Here is an 8,324-nt window from a genome sequence, read left to right as displayed (position 1 = left end):
ACTCTGTAGATGCTCTGCCAAGCTTTCTTCAAAGTGTTGTTTGTTTTTTAATGTCACAAACCTTAACTAGCATATTTTGACTAGCAAGAGGAAAACGCTTTTCAATGAACTTTAATGAGTAATGCCAACCCTTGCAAGACTCATTACCTGAGGGTTAAATTGTGCTCTTTCTTTAATAGTTAGTTCTTGTTCCCATAGATGTTGTAAAGGGTTTCACCTTTCCCTTGCCTCAGTGTTCCATTCTTATGTAAAAACTTCAAATTAGATGTGCTCTTCACTGTTTACTTAATAAGTGCATAATTTATGTATTTATAGATTTGAAATCAATGGCTACTTTTCTTAAAATCTAAAGGACAATTCCTTCTGTCCTGTTAAATAGGACATATTTTATAGTGTTTTCTTGAAAAATAATTTTAAAATTCACTTGAACATCTTTTCTGTAAAAAAAAAAAAAAAAGGCCCAGATGATAATTTATACTTTAGTTATTAGAAATGGACATGGTTTATAAGTTGTAAAAACTGAATATTTAGTCAACCTTTAAATATGGAAGACTGTAGGTAGACACATTGGATTGTATAACCTCTAATGACATAATTCTTTCCATTTTACATGGATGGTAAGCATTTTTGGCACAGGGGATTTATCAATCCAGTCATGATTTCCTTAGTTGGTAATGTAATATTTGTGGTGATAATGTGTTTGGTGTTTCATTTCTCATCCTGAAATGCCCCTGCTTTCTACATACACCTTCTCAGGTGCTACAGATGCATCTTACTCTTCAAAGCTTATTTCAAAATTCCAGTTTATCTATGAAATCTTCCCTGGTGCTCCAGCCAAAATCAATCACTTCTTTTTCTTAAATCGCATAGCATTTTGCTTTTACCTCTGTTGGAACACATTTCACTCCCTTGAATTGTTTTGTTATAGAACATGTATCTCTCATCACTAGTCTGTAAGTACCCTGAGGATAAGGATCAAACATTATTCATCTTTGCAAACCCAGCTAGTCCTTAGGAAAGCTTGTATTAGGAGGTGAAACATATTTGCTGAATATATGTTATTAATTAACATTTGCAATCCATATAAGGTTTTTCCATAAGCACTACTTTATTTTATTCCTAAAATTATCATCTGAGAAGGCCCCCATTTCACTAATTGGCAGATGAGGAAGGTGATACTCATAGTTAAAAACTTTTCAAAATCAATAGTTTTTGTATGGTAGAGACAGTAAACTCTTAATAATTGGATATCAAACAAAACATGTATACATATATTACATTATAATACATAGGATGTATAGCACTCATTTGACAAATAATGATAAAATATGTAATTCTCTTAATTGTAAATCCTATGTAGCCAGTTAATTCTATCAGAATCCTTTTGCTGAATTTGATGAGCTCTTGGTTCTCTAGTTCTGACATGAATGCTCGTTAATACGTTTATTTACTTTGAGGAGTAACAGGGAAGCCAACATTGGAACTTCACTCTATCAATGACATGATGATTGTTTACAACCTTGGGGACTTCCCCTGGTAAAATTTGAAACTGGGCCTCTTCACAGAGGGCAAGGTTACGTGGAAGGCAGAGGCAGACCACTCAGATTGGCGGTGGCAGGTTCACTAAGCAAGGGACCTTCCACAGAAGCTTGTCTTGGGCAGCTGCAAGATGAGTTGGTTTCTCTACCTCCCTTCCCCTGCAGGGATCTAAAGTTTATATAGAGGCCTTAATGGGTTTGAGTCATATATAGCATCCAGATGGTCTCAACAACACATTGCTTTCTCAATGGATTGTCCTTGAAATGGCTCCTACTGTGAAAACAGTGGGCAGAATGTACATTCCAAGGATCGGAGAGGGCAAGGAGCCTCTGATTGTCTGGGTGCTGCTTAGGGGTCAGCTGGAGGTCATGTCCTCCTGATGACCTTCTTCCATACCTGAGCAGATTCTTTGCTGAATTGAGTAAGTTTTCAAATACTGGAAAATTATTTACTCATTTTTTATGTGCTATTGACAATAACAGCATGACACATTTAAGTTTAATATGAATTATTAGAAAAAAATTCTCCATTGCTTTCTTAATTCTAGACTATCAGCAAAACAATGTTACACCTTGATTTTTAGCATTTGCCAGTTTCTTGTTGTAAATACTCCCATGTTGGCCAAGCTGAAGTACACCATTATTCCATTACATACTATTTCCATCATACAGATAGAATAGGCATAAATAATCTCAAAAGCATAAAACACAATAAAATAATCAGAAAAGGATATGCTTTTAATATTTAGTACCTCTGTTTTTAATGTGATTTACTTGTATTTAGGTTTATAATGTTTAAATTTTAATAATGGATGCGTTTATCTACTGGCTTACAAATTCCTACAAATTTAGCTGACTCCCTGAGCCAATAGAGCATGCTCCAGCTTACCACAGGGTAGGGCTCACAGATCTGGTGTTCCTTCTGTTGAAACCAGCAGTCGTTTTTCCCCTTTCATGGTTTTGATGCTCCCACAAACTATTGGAAAAAGGAGGTTATGAAGAAGTAAATAAGTGTGGGTGGTGAGAGAGGAATAGAATTCACAGAACACATTTGCTGAATAGAATACATGCTAAAGACAGGAAATGACTGTTCAGGTCATTAAAAGATGACATATTAGATTCTTCTCAAAGTTAAAGAAACAAACAAAAGGTTTTTATTATCTCATTCACATTTTGTCCAAACCACCCTCCAGAGTGAAACATCAGATTGGCGAATGTAATTGTAGAGAATTTACCAATTTTAGGGTAATGTATCTGGATGAGCTTTGGTTTATAATCTCAATCTTCTTTCCACATTCTTTATTCCACTGCTCTGGCCAACACTACATTTTCTCCATGCTTCTACCCTTAGGCAAATTTGTGTTTCCCAGAGATTTTACATTTGCATTTTTAATTTAAAGAGAAAGTGAAAAAACATGAATGCATGCCCATGGAAAACTGTGCAAAGTAAATCTTTTTGATAAGTATTTCATCACTGTGTAACAGATTCATCAAGTCACCTAAGAACTTCTAAATATGTTTTTGTAGGGATACTTTTGGTTTTACTTGTTTTTGAATAACGTGTATTCAATTATCATATATGTGTAATCTAGAAATAAAAAGTGACACCTGATCATATGCTTTTAGTAAATTAGTTTTAGTTGCCACATTTAAATAAGTTTTGACTACATGTTTTTAAGGCCTCAAATTTACTCCAATGTCATTTAAGACTCATTTTCTTTCAGTGGTCTCAGCGAAGTATTGAACTAAGGTTACTTCCCACAGAACTTTAGACATCTTCTTGACATCACACAGGTCAGACTCCAGGACCCATACAACAAAACTTTGTCCCTGGATATTGTTTTTTCCAGGGAGCTTTATTTAACCTTGCATCACTTCATGGAAAGGTGACAGCCATATTCCTGTTAGCACTAATAATCAGTGAAACAAAATTAAAACCTTTCACTTTGCATTCTATAGTAACAGAAACCTTTAAAGGATTTATAGAAAACAAGCATCTTTTAGTATATTGATGTGCTCTATGTTTTTAGCTGAGAGAACATACTCTCAAATAAAGAAAACTAGTACTAGTTTTCTTCTCACAGGGAAAATCAAGTTGACTCAACTTTCTCTCTATACCATATTCAAGCCATCTTGTGAGCCCCTGTGTTGGGAGGTGAGGGAATGATGGTAGTGTAGTTGTGTTGACATGTTTTTAAACTAAGTTTTATGAAATGTACCATTGACCTGACATAGATATTTGGCAGTGGATACCAAAATACATTTCTCTTACTGTAGATATATTGATACTTTTGCTTCAACGTGTTTTTTTATTTTAATAGCTTTTACCCTTCTCCTGTGCATTATAGTCCTAAATCATTTTGTTTCCATTCTTTTTCTAGTATATTAAAATGCTCTAGTTCATCTCATGAAACTAAGAAAAGGTTAAGGAAATTAAAATTCTGGCTAATAATGAGGCTTAGTTATAATGTAATAGGCATTGAAATCCTTATAATATCCTACAAATCTATTAAGTGTACAGAGTATTGAATTTGCACAGGGATTATTATATTCTTATGGTCTTATTACAGGTTGATTGTGTCCCCTCTCCCCAAATTCTTATGTTGATGTACTAACTGCTACTAACTCAGAATCTGACTTTATTTGGGAAAAGGGTCATTGCAGATATAATTGGTTAGGTTAAGATGAGGTCATATTGGAGTAAGATGGGCCCTTAATTCGGTATGACTGGTGTCCTTATATGAAGGGGAAATTTAGATACACAGGTATGCACACAGAAAAAACATGGTGAGAAGATGAAGGCAGAGATCAAGGCAAACCAAAGATTGCCAGTAAACCACTGGTAGATTGAACAGATTCTCTCTCACAGCCCTAGGAAGGAACCAACCCTGCCAACACTTTGCTGTTAGACTTCCGGTCTCCAGAACCACAAGACGATACATTTCTGTGGTTTAAGCCACTTAATTTGTGGTACATTATTATGATAGCCTTAGTAAGCTAATAAAGATCTTGGATTTTTTATTTTATTTTATAGGACAGTAATCACATACTTCTTTGTGTTTGTGCTACTTATTTCTTTTACTGGATTTTAAGTCCACAAAGGGCAAAGACTCTGATTTGCTCATGGAATCTTCCACTATACCCTGCAAAGGGTAAGCACTTAATGAATAGTAGGAAAATAATGCATAAATTAATAGGTAAACTGGGATTGTTTTTATATGCCAGTCATTGTACTAGGTACTTTAATGTTTATGAAATCAAGTAGTTCTTACTACCTCTCATTTTAGAGATTCAGAAATCAAGGTAAAGAGAGTTTAATATAATGTCTGAGATCATACAGCTGGGAAATGCTGGAACCAAGGTTCAGATTTGTGTCTGTACTCTCTTTACTGTGTTCTGTGATTCCTGTACTTGAAATAAAAAACAACATTCATTAAATATTCACAGAGTCCCTGAACACTGGGTGTATAGGTGTGAACTACTCAGATGCAGACCTGCTCTTACATAGTTTATATCTAAGGGCAGAAGGGCTGTCAATAAATATGTAAACAAAGATTATCTAATTACAAATACTGTTAAGTGCCACTAAAAAGATGAAAGTACAACACACTCAAAAAACTTGGGAGGGATCTTTTTAGATGGGGTGATCAGGAAGACTTTCCAGAAATTGGAAGCTTGGACTGAAAGGACAGCCAGGAGTCAGCATGCAAAGAAAGAAAGGGGCACCATTCTAAGCAAGAGACACCAAATGTGCACAGCTTCCAGTTCTTTTTTATTTAAAGTATATCTTATTGATTATGTTGTTATAGTAGTTCCAATTTTTTTCCTCTTTGCTCCCCTCTGCCAGTACCCCCCCCTCCCTCCAGCAATCCCACCCCCCTTAGTGCATATCCATGAGTCGTGCGTATAGTTCTTTGGCTTCACCTTTTCTTATATTACTCTTAACTTCCACCTGTCTATTTTGAACTAATCAATTATGCTTCTTAATCCCTACACCATTTCCCCATTTCTCCCCCTTCCCACTCCCAGCTGATAACCCTCCAAATGATCCCCATACCTATGATTCTGTTCCTATTCTGGTTTGCTTAGTTGGATTTTGTTTTTATTTATTAGATTCAGTTGTTGATAGTTGTTTGTTGTCATTTTACTATTCATAGTTTTGATCTTCTTTTTCTTAAGTAAGTCCCTTTGACATTTCATATAATATTGTCTTGGTGATGATGAACTCCTTTAGCTTCACCTTGTCTGGGAAGCACTTTATCTGCCCTTCCATTCCAAATGATAACTTTGCTGGATAGAGTAATCCTGGTTGCAGGTTGCCTTTCATCACATTGAATACTGCTTGCCAGTCCCTTCCTGCCTGCAAAGTGTCCTCTGAGAAATCAGCTGATAGTCCTATAGGCACCCCCTGCAGGCAACTCTCTGCCTCTCTTTCTGCCCCCAGGACTGTCTCTTTATCTTTCATCTTTGACATCTCAATCATGATGCATCCTGGTGTTGTCCCCTCTGGGTCCAGCTCGCCCAGGATCCTTCGTCCTTCCCGGACCTGTATGTCCATCTCCTTCGCAAAATTTGGGAAGTTTTCCTCATTTTTTTCAATTCTTGCTTCCTCATTCTGCATTGGTTGACTGTGTTTTTTTTTTTTTTTTTCCTTATGTTCCAAATCATTGATCTGAACACCAGTTTTCTTCCTTTCACCATTGGTTTTGTGTGGATTTTCCTTCGTTTCACTTCTCATAGCCCTCACTTCTTCTCTTATGCATTTGCCATACTCAAGCATATCTGTCAAGCCTGTGAGCATCTTTATCACCAGTGTTTTGAATTCTGCATTTGTTAGGTTGACTATCTCCTCATCTGTTAGGTTGGCTATCTCTTCATTGCTTAGTTTTCCCACTGGAACCTTGATCCGTTCCTCCTTTCTGGCCATACTTCTTTGTCTCCTCATTCTTACAGGCTCCTGTGTTTGTTTGCCTCTGCATCCCAGGTAGAGCTGTTGCTCCTGTTGTGTTATAAGGGGCAGAGCCTTAGGGATTAATCAGTACAGGTGACCTGTTTCACCATGTTGTGGTGCTATATGTTGGGGAGAGGTCTGAGAGGGAACAGTGCCACCTTCCCAGCACTCGCCCCCCTTCCAGGCACCTCTCCCACCTCTGCATTGGACCGGCGCCCCTCTAGCTGCTGCCCTGGCCGTTGTTCCCAGAGTTGGTGGGTCTGCGATACTCCAGGACCATGGGGGCCCTCCAAACAAGGGCACTCTGCTGAGAGACCAGCAGTCCCAACCTCCATTGGTCTGCACAGTCAGAAGCAATGAGGCTTGATTTTCCCCAGTGCTGGTGAGGAGCTGGAAACGCTCCCCAGGTGTCCCTCTTGACTTCAAAATGTGTGACTGCGCTCTCCACCGGCCCACCACCACCACCACTGCCACTACCACACCACATCCTCTCCACCCCGGATCTGCCCCTCCTACCTGTCTGGATGAGTACCTCTTTTTCATATCTTTGTCTGCTAGACTTCCATGCAGTCTGACTCTCTGGAACTTCTGGTTGTCTCCAGCTTTGAGGTAGTTGTATTTCTTCCTAGTTGTGGAGGGAGACGCAGCATGTCCATCCACGCCTCCATCCTGGCGGGAAGAAAAGCTTCCAGTTTTGAGAGAGCTTGGAATGTTCTAGATGTGACAGGAGTCTGGGGTGGCTAACGTGCAGTCTGAGACATACATGCAATGGGATGGCCTCGGACATTTGCAGTGACACCAGATTTTGTTTAAAGAGCAAAGTAAACCCACTTGAACATTTCGAACAGTCATGGCATCATCTGACTTGTGTTTCAAGGTACTGTCATTGCTAAAGAGAATAGATGAGAGGGAAACTAGAGGACATGGGAGACAGGATGCTCTTCTGTTATTATGAACAAGAGATAATACAACTCAGACACATATAATAACAACAAGTAGGAGAAGGGATAAACTTGAGACATGACTAAGGAGCAGAAATCCTAGGACTGGCTCAGAGGTTGACCTACACATCTATAACAGAATGTGATTGTGGTGCTTTTTACTGAAAGTGGAAAAATTGGGTGTTGTGGGTATGGCAGTGGAGCAGGAGTGTTTGTTTGGAGACATGAAGGTTCTGTTTTAGACACTTGAAGATTCTGATACATGTGGCCAAGTTGCTGTCAGGTATATGAGTTTGGAACTCAGAGGACACTTGAACTAAATATTCAGAATTGGGAATCATGAGCAGTATTGGTATTTAAAGCCCTGGATGAGGTAATCTCAAGAGAGAGTATAAAGATAGACAAGAATAGTACTGAAAACAGGACCCAACGTTTTAAATGTCAGTTTTAGAGAGACTATTTGGCAAATGATTGATAAAGTTGATAAAGTGAAAGTGGATCTTCTTTCCAAGGTGCATCAAAAATGCATGCTTTTAACCCCCATCAACACTAATTGGTGTTAATATGTGTAATTTGTCATGAGTTTACAACAGAATATGACATTGACTAAAAGGTAAGATTTTATCAATGATTAGTATTCAAAATGCCAGTTAAATGGGAGTGTAAGCCAATGACACATAACACAAACTGTCCGATTTACATTTATGATTTGATATATTTTGCAAATATACTAAAACAAAATGGGAGATAACACTAAATGCTCTATAAAGGAACATTCTTATCTTAGGGCTAGGTAAAACATTGGAGAACAGATATTTTAAGAAGGGTATATTAAAAATTTCTGGTGAAAGTATTGAATCTTACTCAATGACATCAATTTGGAAAGGTGAAACA

At 37.8% G+C, this 8,324-nt stretch overlaps 1 protein-coding gene across 1 annotated transcript in view; it reads left to right on the top strand.

Annotated features, from left to right (window-relative positions):
- NKAIN3 (sodium/potassium transporting ATPase interacting 3) overlaps window positions 1–8,324 on the top strand; it is a 604,361-nt gene that overhangs the window by 1,000 nt on the left and 595,037 nt on the right. The window lies entirely within an intron of this gene.

This window comes from Furipterus horrens, unplaced genomic scaffold, assembly GCF_987537825.1.
Source record: "Furipterus horrens unplaced genomic scaffold, mFurHor1.1.pri manual_scaffold_7, whole genome shotgun sequence".
Classification (NCBI taxonomy): Eukaryota; Metazoa; Chordata; class Mammalia; order Chiroptera; family Furipteridae; genus Furipterus; species Furipterus horrens.
This window is presented reverse-complemented; position numbering and strand designations above follow the sequence as displayed.